The following is a 24453-nucleotide window of genomic DNA, read 5'->3' on the forward strand; positions in this document are numbered from 1 at the left end:
ATTGATATTAATGTGCTTTGCACACAATGAAATATGCTTCTGAATCATAGGTGCAATTGCTGACTTTTGTAACCCACTACTTTTATTCTTAAGCGTGAGTTGATATTTAGCCTTGGAGTAGACTTTTGATTCAAATGAACCTCAATTCAGATTTGTGGCTTCATGTTCTTTTTCCCTTTTTTTTTTTTTTTTTGTTTCTCTTCATTTATATTGTTTGCTTATCTGTTTTTGTCACTGCCTGCAGTCTTTCATATCTATACTTGTGCTGTCTTTCCTTCTTCATGGATTTGGGTTATCCGCCTTCATTTATTTCATTATCTCAGATTCTCAACAAGATCTCATTCTGAGCTCATAAGACTTTAAATAATTTTGGCAGTAATAAATCTTGGAGGAGATTTCCAATAGTCATTTTGTTTATTCTTCTTTCAACATATAATAAAAAATTACAGCTTTTATTTATTGTGTACTAGATGACAAATGTTGCTCAAGTGTTTTTGAAATCATGAAGGAAATGTTATTACTTAGAAGTAATGGCCATATTAGAAATAAATGTTTCAAAATATGCAGTCATTTCCCAACACCTAAATTTGTTTCTTTATTTTCATTAAGCTGAAATATCATATGGACTATATATTGCCTAATATTTTTACATAAATAAATATATCCTATCTAAATTTGCTCTAAGACAATCTAGTTTGTTGGTTTAGTTCTTTTTTTAACAAATGCATATTAAAATAAATATATATTTAAGTGAATGTGTCCCTCCTGGAACATGTGAAATTTTCTCTTGCACCACAAGTGGTATCCATGTCAAGAGTGTAGATCACCATTATAGGTTATTATTATTGGTATTGCTTTTTTATTATTTAAGTACTCTTTACCACATTATTTATTCACCCTAACTTCTTCATTCTTTCATTTTACATCTTGAATAAAATTGGCAAGTATTCTGTTTGACTGAGAGTCTATTCATTTCACTGTCACATATTTCAAGTACATGCTATATGAAATTTTAACTTCTGCAGCATCCTTTAATAGTCTAAAAGTATTGCTCTGCTGTCTTCCTGTGTACATTGTTGCCATTGAGAAGTCAGATTTCAGTATTTCTTTTGCTCCCTTTTAATAGACACTTTATCTAGCTGGAAGTTCATGACACTTTCCCTCAAATTTATGTTCTTACAATGGCTATCATATGTCTGGATTTATTTTTCTCCTGTCTCCTGTGTGCCTATTTTTCTTTTAGGGGATTGAGAATGAGGTTCAGAGGCAATAATCTTAAGAATAAGTTTTTAATTTCATGGGTTAAAGAGGAGAAATTATTTATTGTTCAGACACAAAAGTGGACAATCAGAGGAAGCCTAAGAGTTTTTAGGAAGAGGACATCAAAAAACACTAGACAAACTGACTTCACATAGAAATTTCATAACTTCATCTGAAGTAGTCACTGAAAATCAAATATCCATTTGTAGCATAATGGATAAAGAGTAATCTAATCTTGCAATTGAACATGATAATGGAAATGACTAAACTACTTCTATGCAACACTACAAAGTACCCTGCTAATGTTATCAGGTTTCAAAATTTACATGACTTTTTTTTTATTAGTGTGCCTTTACTACTGTTTGTTTGTTTATTTATTTATTTATTATCTATTTTTTATTTATATATGACAGAAGAATGCATTACAATTCTTATTACACATATAGAGCACAATTTTTCATATCTCTGGTTGTATACAAGGTATATTCACACCAATTCGTGTCTTACTTTGGATAGTAATTATCATCACATTCCACCATCATTTATAGCCCCATGCCCCCTCTCTTCCCTTTCAACCCCTCTGCCATATCTAGAATTCATCTATTCCTCCCATGCTCCCTTTCCCTATCCCACTATGAATCAGCCTCTTTATATCAAAGAAAACATTTGGCATTTGGTTTTGGGGGATTGGCTAAGTTCACTTAGCATTATTTTCTCTAACTTCATCCATTTACCTGCAAATGCCATGATTTTATTCTCTTTTATTGCTGAGTAATATTCCATTGTGTATATATGCCATATATATTTTTTAATCCATTCATCTATTGAAGAGCATCTAGGTTGGTTCCACAGTTTAGTTATTGTGAATTGTGCTGCTGTCAACATTGATGTGGCTGTGTCCCTGTAGTATGCTGTTTTTAAGTCCTTTGGATAGAGACCGAGGAGAGGGATAGCTAGGTCAAATGATGGTTACATTCCCAATTTTCCAAGAAATCTCCATACTGCTTTCCAAATTGGCTGCACTAATTTGCAGTCCCATCAGCAGTGTATGAGTGTACCTTTTCCTCCACATCCTTGCCAACAATTATTTTTGTTTGTATGCATAATAGCTGCCATTCTGACTGGAGTAAAATGAATTCTTAAAGTGGTTTTGATTTGCATTTCTTTAATTGCTGGTGATGATAAACATTTTTTTCATATATTTGTTGTTTGATTGTATATCATCTTCTGGGAAGTGTCTGTTCAGGTCCTTGGCCCATTTATTGATTGGGTTATTTTTTGTTGTTGTTGTTGTTGTTGTTGTTTGTTTGTTTTTTTCTGGTGTTTAGCATTTTGAGTTCTTTATATACCCTAGAGATTAGTGCTCTACCTGATGTGTGAGGGGTAAAGATTTGCTCCCAAGATGAAGGCTGTCTATTAACCTCACAGATTGTTTCTTTTGATGAGAAGAAACTTTTTAGTTTGAGTCCATCTCATTTATTGATTCTTGATTTTAATTCTTGTGTTTTTTGAGTCAGTTCAGTAGTTTACTTTTTTGCTAAAAATCATACTCTGCTTTTAGTATTAATTTTCTCATTTTGATGTACAAAAAAGTGTTCTTTAAAATGTTAAATAATCATGGTTATGAATGACTATTTTTGACATTTTGTAAATTTTATGTTGTCTTATTTGAAAAAGTAAGTACTTTATTTAGTATACTTAACCATTATTTAACAAATTAGCATTTGATTTTTTTACTACCTTCCATTTTTATTTTCCTAAATTTCTATTTTAATCTTTAAATTTTCTTTATTTTAATTTGTATATTTTTTAGTAGTTCTTCCTTTTTTATATTCCTTCAGCTGACTTTTTGCTTCATATTTTCAGTCTTTTTTCTATAATTCCAAAAGAATTCAAGCATATCACATTAATTTTTTTAGTACAGCTTTAACTGTGTCCCATAGGCATTCTCTTGAAATGTCTTCTTCTTTTTTTTTTTTTAAGAGATAGGGGGGAGAGAGAGAGAGAGAGAGAGAGAGAGAGAGAGAGAGAGAGAGAGAGAGAATTTTAATATTTGTTTTTTAGTTCTTGGCATACACAACATCTTTGTTTGTATGTGGTGCTGAGGATCGAACCCGGGCCGCACGCATGCCAGGCGAGCACGCTACCGCTTGAGCCACATCCCCAGCCCTTGAAATGTCTTCTTTTATAACATATTTATATATATATTTTATACTTTCTATTTTGAGTCTTCCCTTTGATCTTGATATCAACTAGGAAATCATTCCTCAAATTTTATACAATAGATTTTTGTCTTCTTTCCATCCATCATTCATTCTATTTTTATTGTATAAGTCATATAATGTGGCTAATAAAACAAATACAATTTGAAATTTATTAATATTTCTTGGGTAGATGTATATGAAATTTAAAAGGAAGATATTTTATGAGTAAGGAAAAAAGTGTGATTCTCTTTGTAGAAATGGTTTATTATATCAAAGTAATTTATGCAATTTAGCTGATTGGTTGTATTATTCAGATCTTTCCTTTTTTTTATTTATTTGAAACTGTCAAATTCTAAATGCATTTCATAATCTTGTTTATGCTCACAATGAGATCATTGAAAACTTTGGTGGTTAGTTATTACTAAGGGTTTGTTTGCAATCTAGTGTACTACAGAAAAAAATCTTAAAAACACAAATTCCCAATCACACGATTATCTTCCTATCTTAACTGAAGATTCATTGATCATGATATCAGACCCACGGATGGATGGTCTTCTCTAAAACTTTATGTATCAAAAATGTCCTAACCTAATTCTTCATATAAGTAATATTTTGGCTTACTATTATATTCTTTAATCTCTGTTTCTTTCCTTTGACAGTCTGCTAATAATGTGCTCTGATTTTATTTCAAATGAAATGTCTAGTACTCTTATTTTGTTTTCTCTCTGGAAACAGACCTGTTAACTTCTCAGGAAAAATTTCACCCTGAAAGCTTTCCAGTATATTTTTTTTCATCAATTCTGAAAATATCTTGGTAAGCACAGCTTGCAGATTTTTAATTTTTATGTGTTTAACTAATAAAGTGTTGAATTTTGATTTGAAATAATTAAAACATGCAAACAAGTAAGGAGAATTATAGAATGATTTCCTTTATATCATAACCTGTATTAATTTTTCATTTTATGTTTGGAACATTCCTTATGAGATACTTAATTTACTTTAAAGGGATCATCAGATACAAATGAGGGTTCCACTTCTTTCTTTATGGAAATTTCCATGATGTATGGATTGAAGAATATTTGGGGTTATGTCCCAGTTTTGCCACTTTTTCATTGGTAATCTACATTTTTGTTAATTAACCATCTGGGCTTTTATTCCTTTAATTGTAAATCAGAGATAATAATTCCTCATTGGGTTGTTAGCAAAATTGGCAAAAATATCTTGAACAAAGGCTCTAGCTCAGTGAGGATGCATATGTCAATACATGTTAATTTTATTTGGCCTTCAATATAATACTGCTTATAATTACTTCAAACCCATCTCAAGGATTACCTCTGTGAAACTTTTCTAGATCAGTATAAACCAAGACTTTTTGGGACCCTTTTGATTTTTCAAAAAAAAAAAAAAAAGGCAAATTCTCATGTAAAGCTTTTGTATCTATGGCTGTGCAAGGTTGTGATTTCTTGGAAAGCTGATTGGCTACATCAGGGGTTAAGGCATCCTAAAAAAATACAAAATGAAAATATTATTAATACTTTTCAATGAGTAAATAAGTCAAATTGGAGCACTAAAAATGATCCAATTTGAATCATCTCCCATTATTCAAGAAATGGCTCCAAACACAAAAGTCATCTCTCCACACAAAGTAAACCATTTACTCTTTTCCCTTGGACTATTGATTTCAGCCTCTTACCAATTACATGGCTATCAGGAAAAAAAAAAAAAAAAGCATGAATGGTTGTTGTCAAGGTCGACAGAGTTTTTCAAATCCTTGGTTGTTGGCAATATACAAAAAGCAAAATGTTCGCTTTTGACACAATGTAGTGAGAGATTTGCTAAATGAAAATGTGTATTCCCTTGAGTGCAGATGGATCTCACTGGGAGGTAACCTTCACATTTAGAGATTGGTCTTCTGTGGCCTCAGATGCTCTGTCAATCTCTGCTTGAGAGATAATAGGGGCAGGAGGCCATTACGAAACAAAAGTGTCATGTATTTATTTATTCTTTTTTTACTTTGTGGATTGAACACTTATCACAGCATCTGCAGGAGCAACAAATGGTGGGACTTGTGCATTTCTAAGACTCCGTTGTTTTCAGGTTTTACTGGCTAAATTTCTATTACCTTTCTGATCAGCAGGTGGGTTTCCTTAGTATATAATCTTTGTCAAGTGAGAAATATTTGTTATGCCCATTCACAAGGAGCTTCTATTCAATAGCAATATTGCTAAAGCTATTTGTTTATTTTGTCAATTCAACTGTTCTCCAAGTGTATTGTAGTTTAGTTTTAAAAAGCCAGATGTCTTCTTAGAATATTTAATATTTAAACAAAAACAAGAAGGGAATGCTATTTTATTATCATAATTTATTTATTGTGCTGGTGTTGTTTAGACAAATTATTCGTTATTTGAGGAACAAGGAATTTCTTAGCATGTATCCTTTCCAAAATACTTCATTCTTGGCAGCTAAACAATTGCTTTTAAGGTAAGGTGGGAAGGAATAGCCAGTTTTTCCCTTCAGTCCAAATATTTCTACTTATTATTAAGGTTAATGTTGTTAATTATTTTAAGTACATGGAAACAATCTAAGGGGAACTCAGGGTGTCTCATAATAAGTTATACTTACATTATTTCTTACTAAATACTGCTTAATGTCCCAAGTTGTTTGGACACATATTATGGGGGTAGAAAATAAACTCTCTTTTTGTCTTTAAGGAGTTGAAATAAATAATCCTGAGAATTTTAAATTTGATTGTTTAAAGATCAAATGAAAAAATTGAAAGGATGATTTATCTGCACTACAGGCAAACAAAATATTACCCAGCATGATAGACAATCCATGGAGATTTAGTATTCTGACATAGGCAAAGACGCAGTCATAAAAAATTTTTATTAATGGAATGTACTTGAACAAATTAGCCCAATTCGTTACATAAATAAATGCTTATTGACCATATTCAAAATAGCAGGAACAAAAATAAAACAATCAAGAAAAATGGGCTTTGGAATCAAGACAGACTCTATCCATGCTTAATAATGTTATCAATTATAATTGATATGTTTTTTTCATCTTAAAACATCCAGTAAAAACTACTTTATGATGCTTGGGACAAAATAGGACATAGTGTTTAAGCATCAACTAAATACTCCTGTACTGAAAGGAAGCCAAATTCAGAGATTAAGACAGTTAGATGAGATAAAGAAATAGACTATGAAATGACGTCACGGGATGTGGGAAGAGAAAGTCATAGAAGTTATCTATAAAATATTGCTTTGCCAAAATAGGCAACCTTAAGCTTATCTTCAACTTTACAAAATATTATACATTTTTTTAATGCATAGTGCAATCAATGATACATTAGATACAAATTACTTGAGAAGGTTGAATTTTATTGATTTGTGTGTGTTTGTGTATGTGTGTGTGTGTGTGTGTGTAGAATTATAGGTTTGAAAAGCATTTTTTTAGAAGTGTGAAGATTTTTTTTAATATGTAACCGTCCAAACTTGTCCTTTAATTTTAATGTGTTTTCTCATCTGTTTGCAATCTTTGTGCTTTCACTTTCTTGATTTTTTAAAAGTTATCTTCATTGCTTCTAATGAATATTTCATTTCTTCTATTTAGTTTTTAACCTCCAAGACTGCCTGACCAACTGATTGACTTCCTACCTTGCTTCCTTCCATCTCTTTCCCTTTTCTTTCTTTCCTTCCCCCTCCCCCATTTTCCCCAAAGCTCCCTCCTAGAAAAACAATAGGTTTTATTTGACTCATAGAATCAATATATTACCTCTTTGAGATACTAACATTTTTTTGAAGCTTTCTTCTCCAGACCAGTGTTTCTTATTTATTCATGTCTGTCTCCATAAGGTTTGGTTGTTAGATTTTGTCCCTATTTTACATGTTATTGTTTCTTCAGATGTCAGCTAATATTTTGATGGTAAAAGTGAAGAGTTTACTGGAAGCTCTGATAATTTTCAATTCTACTATTAGATAAATTTATTATATATTTTCTGGCTGAAACCAGTACTATTTGGAGAGTAAAAGGTGGTGCTATTAATTACTACATGAAGTTAACAGATGCAAGCCAGGGCGATTCACAACGTCTTGTACTGATCTAGTAGAAAGCATGTTTTAAAGAGAACTTTCCTGTCAGAATCTTTATCTTATGCTTATCAAATATACCAAAGAGTATGTTTTCTAAGCTTAGAATGTAACATTTCCACTGGCAACATTCTGGAAGCTCAGAGGCAACAGCAGGCTGGAGTTATGGTCTTAACATTCACAATTCAAGGTGAACATGGTAACTTAAAACTCCCCCACCCCCACATTTTTCCTAAAAGACTTGTTCTTGACTGTGTCTAAAATTGATTTTTCTCATTATTATTATTTTAATCCTATACCTCTTTTATCTTCAAATTCAAAAGCACATGAGTTTTATGAGTTTTAATGATTTTCCATGAGTAAGTTGTGTTTTTACCTTCCCTGACTTCTAAGAGAACTAGGTTTTCGAAGAGTATTGCTTAGTTACTTTTAGTATTTCCTCAAATCTTAACTTCTGTTGTAAATTCCATCATTTAATTATATTCCATTAAAGAAAAAACCTACCATTTAATATATGACATACCAAAAAAGTACCATTTAATGGATGTCATACTGTCATCTGTAAAATGCATTTCAAATTTTGAACATGTTAAAATGCAAAAAAAAAAAAAAAATAATAATAATAATAAGTGTGCAATTCAGGACGAACTTAATATGGTACTATTCTGACACCAAACCCAACTGAGTATGCTGTATTTAAATTCTGACAGTTATCACATGGAATTGGTAGAGACCCCACAAAATAAATGTCATAGTGTACAACAAGCCTGCCCTCACTTCAGAAATCGTCCACGAGTTCAAGAGGTTTCTAGCCTATTCTCATATCTCTTCTAGTGCCTATAATTTGTGAGGTTTCTATAATATTCTCAGGTTATACATTGCACTGAAATGACTTTTAGAACCTAGGAGGTGCTATGCATTTAATTGCAATTTTATTAAAGAATATAAATGCAGAAACAGTCAAATGATGACATGCGTAAGACAAGGTGTGGCAGGGTCCTGAACAGAGAGCTCTGTGCTGTCTCCTCGTGGAATCAGGATATATCACCCTTGTACACATAGATGTGTTCATCAACCAGTAATCTCTAATGAGCTTACTGTCCAGCAATTTTATTGGCATTTCATCATGTAGGCATGATTTATCATTAGCCATCTCATTCAACTCAATTTACAGTTCTTATCCTCCTCAGAAGTCAGGTAACTCACAGTCTCAATCCTTTAGTCTTTGGTCTTTTGAGTGACCAGCTCCCATCATGAAATTATCTAGGGATCACCATGCATCACCTTATTAACCTAAACTCTTTGGTGATCCAAAGTGTCATGAATAACAAAGACAATTCTATCACTAGGGAAATTCCCAGTGTTTGAGAATCTCCCTGTCTGAAACCAGGAACAAAGAACAAATTCTTTATTAGTTAACAAGTATTAATTGTCCATATGATTTTTAATTTCCATTTTTCTTATGATTTTCTCTTCTAGTTTCTTGTTTTTTCCATCATTTAGAATTTATGACTTTAGAAAAAAAAATCAGTTTTCTTTATTTTCAGGTGGTTTTGCTGGAAAAAACTAAGTTTGTTCTCTTGTCTTAAATTCTCCAGGGGAATTTAAGAAATCATAGCATGTACATACATATACACACATACATATACATATAATTTACATATAATTATGTAAATTAAGTAATTATATGCATACAATTTACATATACATATAATTTCTAGATTCTGATGTTTCACTAAAAGTGAAGGTTGAAAAACAGAGGAAATAGAGGCTTAGCTTTTTTTTTTTTTTTTTTTAATTTTTCAACAGTATACAAAGTTAATTCAGTCTTTGACTCCAGAAGTGGAGGCAGGAAAAATTTTAAAATAAAGACAATGATGCAAGATGTAGATCCCTTATAATCCCTTGTGATCCCTTATGAATCCCAGTTGCTCCAGGCTTCTTTAAGAAGACTCAATGAAGAAAACATAAGAGGTGGAGCCTTCTGCCTTTTGTGGAATGAGGAGTTAGTGTTGCAGTAAAGCCAAGGCACAAAGCAGTTTTAGCTGACACAATGAAAAACTGAGAGGATAAAGTTAAGCGTCTTTGGCTTTTGCTAAGGATGCTGAGTCTATGGGGAAATACATAGTCAACCAATTTATTTATAGAGTTCATAGAAAGTGCAAGTTGCCCATTCACTGAGATAGTGTGTATTTGCCTATTGAAAAGCTCACATTAATGAAGTAGCATGCAAAACTCCAAGAGAGAACAGGAAGGAAAATTGAGAAGTTTTAAATATTTGCAATGGTAAATTAACAATGATGGTTTCTGAGATAATTTAGGAACTGAATTCTACCAATATAAATTTCAGAATTTTCCTCAGTGAAAGAGAGTATTAGAGGCTATTCTCCAAGAAAGGAGTCTAGCTGCTAAAGATCAGAGAGATAGAAGTTGTTCTATTGCTATTTAAATATCATCCAAGCCAATTGACTTTGACCTAATGAAACTTTGAACTAATGAACTTATGAAATTTTTTTATATGACTTTTAACGTTTGGTTTTATTTTATTTTACTTTTTAAACAATACATGATCACTTTAAAGAACTTTTTAACAGAGAAGGGCAACAAGAACCTTAATACCTATAAATAATCTTTATGTTATTATTTACAGCAGATCCATTTGAACATATATGTTATAGTTTTGGTTCTAGAAATTCCTCCTGGAAAGCTCATATTTTGAATCCATGATCCCTAATGCAGAAAAGTTTAGAAATTGGTCTTTAAGGTAATAATGAGAACCATAACTTCATCAGTGGATTAATCCCACTTGATAGAATAATAATTTGAATAGGGGTACTAGGTGGTAACTGTATGCAGGTGAGGTGTGGCTGGAGGTAGGAGACCATTGGGAACATATCCTTGGAGAATATATTTAGTCCCTGGCTCCTCACTTAACAGGATTCCTGGCTACCATAAACTGAGCAGCTGTCCTGTGGTACATCCTTCTGCCATGATGCTCTGCCTCACCTCAGCCCCAGAACATTGGAGTCAGCTGACTCTGAACTGAACCTCTGAAATCATGAGCCCAAAATAAACTTGTCCTTCTTTAGGTTGTTCTTGTCAGGTGTTGGTTACAGAAAGGATAAACTGACTCACAGACACAAGCAGTATACACATACCCATATCCAGACACAAGCACATATACATACAGTACTCATACATAATAAAAGACACATAACATACAGTACTCATACATAATAAAAGACATAATTCTCAAACCCATATACACACATTAAAAAATACATACATATGCATACACATTTATACATTCTAACTAGGAGACCCTCTGTGAAGGACTGATAGGTGAAAGGATGGGTGAAGGGTGATATTTGAGAAAGAATATAAAATTTTCCACCAATATCCGTCTTCTATATTAAAACAGAATTTTACCTCTCCAGCATAATGTTCCTTTGTTCTGGGAAGATACATTTCAGTGAGTCCTTTTATTATGCAAATGTAAAGAAAGTACTCTTTGTTCCTGAAGAAGACCTGAGTGCAATAAAACTACAAGAGTCTGTGTTTCACAGTGAGAAACTGTATTTTGTTTATTAATTTAAATTGAGTGCATCTTCTGACAGTCTTGTGTTATAGAACATTATGTTTTCATTACAGACTTTTTCCCCTGAACATATATATAAATGGTCCTCTGCCTATTAATAATAACAGTAATTATTATCATTATTTGTTTTGGGGAATTGTTTATTTAAAGTAGCTACTTATGAGACAAGCTGGCATTAGAAGTATGAAAAGAAGATGAGTAGGTAAATCTAATCTATAAAGGCATTTTGTTAAACCTTGAGTCTATATAGTAAGTAGAGCAGACATATCCCTTGATTCAGGGAGTTACCACTTAGTGGGAAAATATTAGTCAATTATATGTATAGCATTTTAAAAAGTTCCATAAAAAATTAAAAAGACATGATAAGAGTGCTTATAATGGAAATAATGACTCATATGGGGGATTTAAAGAAGTCTTCTTTAAAATTTTACGGACCAGTTGATGGTAGAACTTTTAGTGCCTATCCCATCTGAGATTATGAATTGTTTAATGTAGGCAGAGAACAGCAAATTTAAAATTCTGAAAACTGGTTTGCTGTGGTTGAGTCATAAAGTCAGATGTAGAGAGACACAAATTTAAAATTAGTCATGTCTTTAGAGTCTAGGCTAGTGTTACATATTATGTGCATATAGTATGCTAATTTTTGAGATTATTTTTTCCTTTCTAAAAGCAGTGGGGATTTGGTGAAGGATTCTTCTTCTTCTTTTTTTTTTTTTCCTAGTGAAAGATTTTAAGAGGAAAAAAGGACAGGATAGATTTTGAATTGTTTGAATTGTTTTTAGATTTTGGAGTTTCAGTATAGAGAAGGGATTTGAAAGATAGTTAAGAGAGTCAATGGTGACATTAGAATTTTTATGATAGAGAATTAAGTGAAGCAATTAAGTCCCAGGAAGATTTAACTTGAAGCTAAGTTTGCAGTAGCAAGAACTGTTTTATTTAGATGGTATATTTGTTCAGAACAGATGGAGATATTGCTGAACATTATTGTAAAGTGTAATTTAAATCCCAAAAGCCTCCTTTTGGTGCCATTTGTAACTAGTGTGGGCGGAATTTGATCACAGTATGAGGAATGAGGACAATGGAGGGTCAGATATGAATCCTAAGGGCCTAGGTTATTATACTATGTTACTCTACTAAGGCAAAAAAAGACAACCTGGCATAAACATTATTGGAATTCTTATAATAAATAGTGAAGAGTATTTGGAAAGGAAGAATTTTGAAGAGATTATGACTAAAATATTAATCATAATTTGATCAGATTTGAGAGAGAGGAGTTAATGAATTGCATTTTAGACATGTTGATTTTGATGTCTTTAAAATCCATACAAATAAAGAAGTTAGACTAAAAATGATATATTGACCTAGAACTTAGAGTAGGAATCTGACTTAGAAATACATGCTTAAAAGTTCCAACAGGGCTGGGGTTGTGGCTCAGTGGTAGAGCACTTGCCTAGCATGTGTGAGGTCTGGGTTCAATCCTCAGCAACACAGATAACTAAATAAAATAAAGGAATTGTAAAAAAAAAAAAAAAAAAAAAGTTTCAACAAATTGGTGGTAACTGAAACCATGGAAGTGGATGAGATTGTGTAGCAATTAGCCTTCAGGAGAAGTTAAACTGAGAAAGTGCAGAAAGGGAGTTTAGAGAAAGACAGGGGGAAATGTGAATACACAGGAAGACAATGTTCAAAGAAGGGATTAGGCAAAGATGCAAATGTAATTTAAATGTAATTTAAAAGTCAGATAAACTGAAGATGGTAGATTGCCCATTACTTTAAGTGACAGGATGATCATTTCTTTTGTAATGAAAAAAATCTGAGAAACTAAAATAGGTCAACTAGTGAAAGGTCTTTGAGGAGACTAGTAAGAAAATGCAAATCTAGGTGTCTTTAAAAAGTTTTATTTGGGGGGGTTCAATGGTGCTTTGTCTTTTTTTCTGTTTTGTTTATTTATTTGTTTTGTGCCTTCTTTTAGATATTTTTCTTCTGCCACTTTCCCCTGCTTTTTTACTCTAAGTTGTAACCCTTAACTATTCTACCTTGCTATATTAATGATGTCTAAAGCTATTTAATTTCTCCAGTTTCCTGCTTAAAAAAAAAAAAAAAAAAAAAAAAAGACTTGGAAGCTTTTAAACTAAGTTTTTTAAATTCATGTTGTTGTTGATCACTTTTAATTGATGATATCATTAGGCATATGGAAAAGCAAATGATAAACTTTATTTTTCTCTCTCAAACTAAAACACTAAGTTAGTTAAGATTGATCTGTTTATTTTCCAATGATATTTATCTAATACTCCTCTTTGTATATCACACTTCACTAAGTCTGCCTTGCACTCCCTAATTAGAGTTTCTTAACCTCAATATTAGTGACATTGTGGACCTGATAATTCTTTGCTGGGAATGTTGTCCCCGTACACTGTAGAATGGTTAGTAGCCAGACATGGTCATTACTCACTAGATAGCAGTACTACCTTCCTTTAATTGTGACAACCAATGACAACTCTATGTATTGTCAAAAGTCCTATGTGGGACAAAGTTGCACCCTTGGATGGAGAATTGGCACCCTTGAGTAAACCTCTTAGAATTTTCTTTAGAGGATTTTATTTTATCAATGGAGAAGGGTTATAATATGCCTTAAGTTTTGCTGGTTTAAAAGGTATTATTTTCTGTTTATTTATCAAAAATCACTTTCTGGATATAAGGTAACAGTAAGTTTATTCTCTCAACATATTAATAATAATTTTCCCTCATATTCTGGAATTTGTGACTGCTGTGAGGTCATCTGTCTGTCTAACTGATATTCTAATTTGTTTTCATGATTTGCCTTAACCCCCTGTTTTAAAGATTTTTCTCTTTTCTTCCCCCTTTGGAATTGTGTTTGTTGACTGTGTGACATTTGTGTCTGGATATCTTTTTTTTAATTTATCTTGTTTGGACTGTGTTGGATTTCTTAGAATTGATGTTATTTGCATTTTCTTGAATATTTTAGCCATAATCTCTTAAAAATTCTTCCATTCCAAATTCTCTTCACTATTTATTATAAGAATTCCAATAATGTTTATGCTAGATCTCCCACAGGGTTCCACATGAATCTTAATAGCTCTTCAATATTGTACAATTCTTCATCTCTTTAACCTTCAATGTTAGCTCTACATCCTAATTCATCAATTTTGTTTTCAGTTTTTGGACGTTTTATTCTAATTTCTCTTTTCACATTTTTTTTGTATTTGTTATTTTTGGCTATACATGACAGTAGAATGCATTTTGACATATTATACATGCATGGAGTATAACTTGTTCTAATTAGGATCCCATTGTTGGATTTCTTAAATTTTTAACTTTCTAGTTAAACTCCCCATATTATTAAGCATTTATTTTATGTTTTTAAACATACCATACAGAACTATATTGCGTTTTGAGTTTTATAATTCTAATACTTGAATATTTTACCTTCTTTTTTTTTTCATCTGTTGGTTACTTAGCTGATTCTCATTCTGTGTCTTATGATTTTGACTTTGCATTTTTATTTTTTGGTGAATAAATTTATGATTCCTGACATTCGAATCATAAATTTATTTAAATATTCCCGAGGTGTGGATATTTTATTTGATTTTACCTGTCACCTAAAGGAACTGCCAACACAAAACAACTTTACTTGAGGTTTATAGGCCTACACAGTTACTATGTTATGGCCTTTCATCCTATTAAGGGCTTATCATTATAAATTTCTTCATAGCTTTTCTGCCATCACATATTTGTATTTCTTGTATTTACATTTTGTACAGTGTATTATTTTTCTCATTTGTTCTTACACTTCAGATTCTTCATTTTGTACTATTGGTTAAATTCTTTGGGCTCTCAACATTAAATGGAGAATCTTATTAGATTCCCCTTACACAGTGGATGATAGTTTTTGTTACCAAGAAAATAGTTATATTTGGGATAAAGAGAAAAGATGAGAGGGAAAATGGCCTTTACCACTAAAAGTTTTTCACCCTTGTATTCTATCCAGGATGGGCCGAAGATATTTTTAAAATTATTTTTATATTATATCTATATTTTTCTAGGAGAAATCAATCAAGGTATTCAATCTTTTCTATTCTGGTCATAGAACTAATGCCAAGTTTTGAAGAAGAACAAGGAGAAATAGTTGGCAATACAGGAGACTATAAGGATAAGGAGAAGACAATCAATACCATGAACAATGAAAACAATACGTGGATTTTAAAAAATGAATTGAAAATAGGACTACAATCCTATGTAATGTTATTAAAATTGTGGGGTTTCAGAGAATTCAAAGAGAGAACACATATACACAATTGGAGCAGACTTTGGGTATCTTGGGAAAAGTCAGATCTGGCACTTGGTAAATGTTTCAAAGGAAAATTCACAGTAAGTAGAATACATATTTCAAGAGGAGAATGACAGCATATTTGTTATTTATAAAGGAAACAACAAATATTTGTCTTACATATAATAATGCATGTTATATATTATATACACAAGTAGTACTATGAAAGAGTTTGTGAGAATGGCAAAGATTGCAGGGTTTAGGGGGGCATTTTTCCTTGTTTTATCCCTCCCTTGTTCATCTCACCTTCATACTTATGAATTTTTGTTCATCTTGTAGACAAGTAGAGCTTCCTGTTATTTATTGAAACAAAAAAACTGAACTTGTTTATCAAAACTTCTTCAGAAACATGTGCTTGGAGTGTGTGTGTGCATAGGGGTTATGTGTGTGTGGGTGTGGGTGTGCATTCATGTATGTGTGTGTGGGTGCATGTGTGTGTGTGTGTGTGTGTGTGTGTGTGTGTGTGTGAGAGAGAGAGAGAGAGAGAGAGAGAGAGAGAGAGAGAGAAAGAGAGAGAGAATTGGTTTTTGCACCAGGCAGCTTTGAAGTAGAAGTTGTGTGCTATGACATAATTTGGCCACCCATTTTAACTATTTAGTAATTGTGAATCTCTAATTTGCTTTAAAATGGATTTTCAGGTCTTTCAAATTAAGCTGGAAGAAAATCCAAGTGTTAGTAGCATTCTGGAAGCTGAAGGGGAAATAAGAGTTTTTCATTTTACAAAATTTTTTTCCATCTTCCAAAAATGTAAAGTTTTTATGTGGGTCCATTAGGGTAATTGGGCTGTCATCCTGAACTGATTTATCTATCTGCTGAAATTAGTGAGGTTCCAATCATCTTCCTTCCATGTAGCTGAGATTTTTGTGTGTCTGTGTGACATTTCCACTTCCTTGTACTCTTATAAGTTCCTCTCTCTCTTCGCATCATTTTCGCTTTGGATTGAATTTCCATGTTGGAATTTATCTATCATGTAGCTAGTGAGGGAGAAAAGTAGGGGCACATCTAGTTTGGTGAGGTTCTTTCTCTCCATTATATGATCAGATGGAAGCCTAGTCAGAGCCAAAATGAAAGAAACAGTATCATTGCTTTTAGATTTATGATTTCCTTCACTTACATGTACTCTGTTCAATTAATCTTGATGGTAATATTCAAAGGAGGATGAGACCAATGTACCGGGAATGGTATTGCACTGTTTGATACCTCTAATACACATTTCTCAATATGTCAGGCATTGAATTATATCTTTCTGTGAACAAGAAAAGTAAATTTTAAGTTTCTTCCATGCTAAGATGAAAGTGGATGAAGGTAGCATCATGGGAAGTTATGGCTAGTTAAGAACTGTAGAAGAACTGCCCATAGTGCCTAACATGTCATAGTACTCAATAAATGCTGATCAGTTTACATTGGAATTCTCTGCTAGCATTGAGGTAAGGAACACAAAAGGATGAAACTCTTGAATATAAAAATTGAGAAAAGGAGATCACAGTGCCTTGATTTTAGAAATCTTTGTATATAGCTGTAATTAATGATGGATATTTGAGATTGAGTTTCTTTTATGAAGACTCATTATGACTTACTAATAACTGAAATACTAACAGAAAAATCAGAATGCTTGATTTTTTCTGTTACTGGAAGCCTGTTATTTTTCCAGTGTTCTCCAATTTGGTTAATATATTTTTCTAAACTTTTGGCTGCTTCTGGACATGTACAAGGGACAGCGTTAAGATAGGTAAAAGAAACTGAAAAGATTTTCACTGAAGAATGGACTCTAAGAGAAGATTGTCAAAAATCATAGTCAGAAACAATTGGAAAGAGTTAGAGGGGAACATTGATTTTCAACACAGCCTAGTGTCTCTCACTGGGCTTGGCATCAGGAAAAGTCCCATGTATTCATACTTGATTCCTGGGATTAGAGCATACTGTAATAAAGCAGTTGGGGAAAAAACAAAGCAGTGTCTATCTTCCAACTCTATGGGACATAAAAGGCTTAAGGCATGCTCAGTTTTACAGTCATCTGCTGTGTATTTGTCAAGAGATGCGGCATACAGCAGAAACCAGGAGGCTGTTGGAAGCAAGACTAGGTTGCCTTGAGGCAAACATCAGAGGAAATGAACAGTACCCTGGGTACTTCTGACAGTGTTAGTGTAATAACATACAATGCACATTAATGGTATAACTTTAATTTTATGCTTTGGCGAAACAGAAATAGAGGAGAGAAAAATGTCGAATTCCATATATATGGTAATCCACTGAGGCATAGTTGCAAGAATTCCACCACTACATCAGAAGCATCTAAAGGGAGGCAACTTGGGACTGAATGAAAGGCACATTAGTTTGCCACAGTCATCATGTCCTCATTCTTACTCTCATGGTGGTTTGAGACACCAAATATCAGCTACAACTTCCACATTTTCAAAGTCTCAGAAGGTTTCCCTAATGATGTTTCCCCCAATTTTTTATTCAGTGTTGTCTTGAATGAATAAGATCAGATTGATCAAAAGGCTTCAAGGGATCACATTTATATGTGTCATCTCCCCTAGGAGGTTGGTTAATTTCTCCTGTATCCCACAAAAGCATTTGCTGTGGAGAACAATGTGCACAGCTGGCTGTGTTAGTGTTTCACATAAATCAGTATGAATTTAGAGTTCTGATAAAAGCTTCCAATAAACTTTTCTCTGCATCATAAAATGAGACACACTTGGAATCATTTATTCTAATTGTCTGTTTTAGAGATGAATATTGAGGACACAAAAGTTTTAATGTGTACACAATTTAATTTTCTTACATGAGAACAGGTATAGTGTTCTTTAATAGCATCTGATTCATATTCCTTTGTCTCTGAGTCAGTCTCTCTTCTAAACCCATAATTTAAATAAAGGCATGAAGGTACTTTTACTCCATTCAATTAATGTATTCATAAAGAATGATATGACATAGAAAATAGAAAAATAGAAAACCCTACGTTTACTCTTTAAAGTCTTGCTAGACTAGAAAAGGAAGAAAAATAAAATTTCTCTTGTATCCTACCAAAGGGTTTTGTAAATAATAAAGGTGGAAGGGGATTGAAGAATCTTCCATATTTTATCTCCAAACTAATGTCCTAGAGTATATATGTATATTATTTTGATTGATGAGAAATCTAAGTACAGAAAGCACTGACAATCTACCTCTGGTTTGAAATGTTTCTATACTCTCATTGATTTGGGGATGAACTACTTAAAAATAAATTTGATGGGACATAATGGTTTGGCCAATGAATATTCAAGTTGAATTTAAGCAATCTTTAGTTCTCATATAACATAACAAAGAGAGGACTCAGAGTTTCACCTAGCCTCTTGATGCAAGCCCATGAAGTTTTCTTAGTTGAAAACAAATGCCCTAATTATGGGTGAGGTGATTATGCATGAAACACTATAGCATGCACAATAAAAACCTACGTGTAGTATAAACTACAGTGCAACACATCCAGCAAAATACAGGCTAAGACCAAATTAGGCAGAAAATACCATCTAGCATTGACTAAACCAAGAAGTCAGATCATGATTTACATCAACCACTCTTAAAGAGAAGATGCAAGCAAAACAACCACAAATCATGGTCCTGATCTGAGAGAACAATCTAAACCAACTACTTACTTGAGAGGAGAGAGTATCAAGTTTAACTGTGAAATAAAGTGGGGAAAATGCAAGAAACATAAGGAGTCCCTGAAAAGGGAAGGGGGAGAATAGGAAAAAATAATAAATATTTACAATTATGATGAGAATATTTACAATGATTGAAATATTTATAACTTGATGAAACTATAAACTCACAAATTCAAGAACTACAACAAACACAAAGCCCATGAAACTACACTAAAGCCTATCATCCAAATTACTTGAATTTAATGACAAATAGAAATATTTTCAAAACATATGGAGAATGAAAATGTAAAAATTGTCAAAGTTACACAGTTTTAGAAAACAAATCATACACAAATAATAAGGTGATAAATTTAAACTCAACTCTATCATTAGTGATATTAATTATTAATTAACTAATTAACTCAGTGAAAGCAAAGATTGCCAGAATGTTTATTAAAAATCAAGACTATATTATATGCTGGATGACAACATATTAAAAACAGAAATTGATTAAAAGTATAAGAATAGAGATATATTTGTTATCAGTAATACAATTAAGTATTTAGAAACACACAAGAACAGAGGACAACTTGTTGGAATCTCTGAAACACTACAAAAGCAGTTCTAAGAGGAGAGTTTGTAGCATTGTGTGCACACATTAACTACAACAGCAGAGTGATCCCAAATAAGCCAATCTAATGTTCAAGATTCAAGAAAAGTAAGAATAAGCCAGGTGTGGTGGCACATGCCTGTAATCCCAATGACTTAGGAGGCTGAGGCAGGAGGATCATGAGTTCAAAGCCAGCCTCAGCAACTTAGCAAGGACCTAAGCAACTCAGCGAGACCCTGTTTCAAAATAAAATATATTAAAAAAGGGCTGGGGGTGTGGCTCAGTAGTTAAATACCCCTTAGTTCAATCCTTGGTACCAAACAATAATAAGAAGAAAACTAAGACTGAACTATGTCCAGAACTAGTAAAAGAAAGGAAATAATTAGCATCAGAGAAGAAATTTATGAAATGCAGAATAACAAAACAATATAAAGGATTGATGCAATAAAGAGTTGGCTAATCGAAATGGTAAACAATACTGATAAACTCTTAGCAAAATTAGTCAAAAGGAGAAATAAAACACTCAAAAGAATTAGAGATTAAAAATGAAAATGTCACCACAGATATTTTTAAAATTCATAGGATCATTAGGGACTGTTCTAAAAAATTACATTCAAACAAATTGGAATTTGAGAAAAATAGTTAAAATACAAACTGTCAATACCTGCAACGAGACAGTTTATTTGTATCAGTACAGATTTCATAGATATTCAAGGTAGAAAAAAATACTATAAAGAATTTTGTGCCAGTAAATTTGAAAGATAGATATAAAGGACAAATTCCTCAAAAGACACTACCTCTTTGAAAGACACAACCACTTTACTTGAAAGAACACATTAGCATTAAATGACTTCATTAGGGAATTTTACCAAAAATTTATTTAAGGAAATAATGCTAATTATATGTAAAATCTTTCAGGAAATTGAAGAGAGAATACTTCAACTTATTTATGAGACCAGAATTGTTAAATATTTTTACATAAAAACCCTAATACCAATATACTTCATTAACAAATAGAAATATTTCAAATAAAATGCAAATTATACCAATTGAGACTTATATTTGGAATGTAAGGGTGATTGCACTTTCATAAATTAATCAACTTGGTTCTCCATAAACGCATACTATCAAAGATAAGCCACATGTTCAACACAATAAATCCAGAAAAATTATTGTAGGACATATAACAGTGACTCCTGCAAAACCTCTCAGTGCACAGACATAGAAAAGAATATCATCAACCCCCAAACTAATTATCTATAAAATATGTACATTTAATATCATACTTTATGGTGAAAGTTGGTATGCTTTCCTCCTAAAACCAAAAACAACAAAGGTAGATACTCTGGCCCCTTCTATGAAGTGTTAAAGATTTCACCTGTTACAATAAGCCAAGTGAATAAAAAGGCATCCAAATTGTAAAGGAAGAAGTAAACTCTCTTCATTCACAGATGACATGATGATCTATGTTGAATATCTCAACAAATAAAAAAATTAAAACAAAAGGTTCTAAAACTAAGTGAGATTGGTAGAGTGGAGTGATACAAAATTACTACCAAAAAATCAAGTACACTTTTATACATAAGCAACTAATAGTTGGATATTGAAAACAAAAATGCAATGCCATTTAAGATAGCATGAAAAAGTACAAAATACTTAAGGATAAATCTGATAAGCAATGTGCCTGACGTATATGCCCAAGACTAAAAACTGTTGTTGTGATATAAAGCACCTCAATAAATGTAAAGATAAACCATATTCAGATTCAGAAGTAATAAGACTGACTATTTTAATGATATCATTTCCAACAAAATTGATCAATAGAATTAATGTGATCCTTATAGAAATTCCATCATGCTCTTAGGAGAAACCAACAATCTGGAGAGTTTTGAGGCTTCCTTTCCAGATAGATGCACATCTGTTTTCTTTCTGTGCAAGTTTGCAGGCACAGGTATGCTTTCTACCCATCTGTCAGCAGAATCTTTTTGGTGAGTTTAAGTGTAGGAGACAGAATTTTCGCCACATTCCCAGTTGCTGCTGACCTTTACTGGGATTGAAGTAAACAGAGGGTTTTCTGCTCTTCTCCATTGGCAGATAGTGGTTGATTCATTCCTAAATATGCTCCAAATAAGATGGAGTTTGTGGCTGCCCTCTAAGATAGATGATAACCTCCTGATTCACATGTGAGACTCAGAGTTTCATGGAATTCTCTAGGATCTCCTAGTACCACACATCTGTGCTACTGTCGGGTATTAGAGAGATTTCTCAGGTCCTCTGCCTTTTCCTGAATTATTTTATGAACATTTAATGAAGACTCTTAACAGAAGATTGGTATAAGATACATGAGTCTTTAGAACTCTCAGGATAACCTCATTTGAAATTTAAAGCTCTGTAAAAAGTTCAGTTTTTCTGCCACTATTTGCTTTCATGACTGCCACATCTCTTCTAATTTGTCTCAAAATAAAACTATTTGTTCTATTTACACTTGGAGGAGTTAGTTAAACATTAGGATCCATTTTACCCGGTTGCCTTACAATCTCAGCTGTTTGATGAGTTTAATTTTATTATTTTACTCACTATTTTTTTTTTCTTGACAGTAGGTTGTATAAGTCAGTTTCACTGTGACCAAAATATCCAACACAAACAATTTAAGAGAGGATGAGTTCATTTTGGCTCAATGTTTGAGATTTCCCTCCATGGTCATCAGGCTTCATTGGGCCTACAGTGAGGCAGAATCCATGGTGGAATGAAGTGGCAGAGAAAGCTACTCAGCTCTTAGCAGCAAGAAAGCAAAGAGAGAGAGAGAAAGGGATGAGGAACAAGATTAAACCTTCCAGGGCACATCCTCAATGAACTGAATTCTCCAACTAGGTCACACATTACAATAAATTTTTTGTGATATTAATCCATCAAATAGATTAATACACTGGTGAAGTTGGAGTTCTCATGATCCAATCAGTTTCTAAAAGGCTCACTTCTGTACCTTGCTACACTGGGGGCCAAGTCTTTAAGTACATGAAATTCCATGTCCAAACTATACCATAGGATAAGAGTAACATTCTCTTACAGTTTTTTTTTTTCCATTTTAAGTGGAACTATAATGTTGATTAAGATTTAAGGGTACATATTATGACTTCTTTGAAGATCAGGAATCTCTAATTGAGAAAAACTGAATAACTTGATTAAGATCATGAAGCTGGGAAGTGAGAGAACCTTGAGTCAAAATTCCTAAGTTGATGATAGACAGTATTTTTAGATAGAATTCTGAAATGTGTATAATGGTAACCAAACTATACACTTCTAGGCTGTTAAAATATTGAAAAAACCAACAATAATTGATAGCAAATGATAGTATCTAAAGTAATGTAAAACCATGTAATTATTTGCCAGAAAATAATTGTTAAATGATATTATCATTGCTGCTAAAAATGGAAAGAAACTTAGTCTCAACATGCTTAAATATATTCTCCATGAATGTACACGAAATTTATAATAGTCCCAAGATTCAAACATCTTTTTGACTTTCAAGTACATGTTCTTTTACATTAGGAAAAATGCGATATACATGTAAATGCTGTTAAGTCCTCCTTTCCATTTTTTATGTTCCCAGATTTTTCCTAACTGAATTCTAGACAGAACGAAAATATGACCATCTCTATTGGTAGTTTTTTATGGAGTAGAAATTCTACCTTCTTACAATCCTAGCATAGCATTGCTATAATTTTCTTATGATGTATTAGTTTATACTTGATATTCCTAAATTAACTCATTAAAATTACTTATTCTTTTGAGAAATGCATTGACAATATAATATATTGCAATGACCCAAAGAATGACTGTCAAAAATAATCTTGATTCAAGACCTAATTGTGTGCTTTACATTTCTGCCATTCAGTTTTATTATCTTTTAAACTTCTTATAATAAAATGAATCAATGCAAAGAATTGCTATTTTTAGAAGAGCTTTATAAAATAAAACATACTATATTAATGCTAATGAGTCAGTATCTATGTTTCTGTTTTGCAATCTTCTAATGACAAAATTACAATTGCTGAGGTCAAAAGAGTGATTTAATTGGTGTTGTCTTCTTTCTAAGTGATGAGCCTGGAAAGAGTTTTGTATTTGTCTGTAATTAAAACATTTTACTTCTGTTTAGCATGTCATCTGGATTTCTGTTTTATTTATCATCTTTTATTTTTTTGAGTCCTCAACATTTTAAACTTTCTTAGAATCTCTTATTCTTCATATCTATCTGGTTCAGAAGGAAATGGCATTGGGATTATGTTGAAAATGTAACATTAGTTAAGAATACAGGTATTTGCAATATTTATGTATACAAAACCCACCTAACAAAGTTAAATTATTTGAAGTGAAAGGAAGATTCCTCAGGTACAATGGATGTTAAAATAAGCAAGAAAACTTTTTATTCAGTCAGATAATATCCCTGGGGCTTTCTCCTAGTCTATTAGGTTCATTCTACTATAAACATCCTTTATGGCTTCTGATCACAGAAATTAAAACATTATACAGTGAAAGAACAAAAGTAAGTTGACTCAAGATTAGTTTTGTTCCAACCTTAAAAAAGATATTCAGCAAACTGATTTATGAGGCTGATGCACCCACTCTGTTGTGTAAGAATAAGGAAGAAGGTCCCTAGAAGCAAAATATACCTGAGATCTGAAAAACATTTCCAATCTCTAAAAAGGTCAAGGAAAA

This window comes from Callospermophilus lateralis, chromosome 15 (assembly GCF_048772815.1).
Source record: "Callospermophilus lateralis isolate mCalLat2 chromosome 15, mCalLat2.hap1, whole genome shotgun sequence".
Classification (NCBI taxonomy): domain Eukaryota; kingdom Metazoa; phylum Chordata; class Mammalia; order Rodentia; family Sciuridae; genus Callospermophilus; species Callospermophilus lateralis.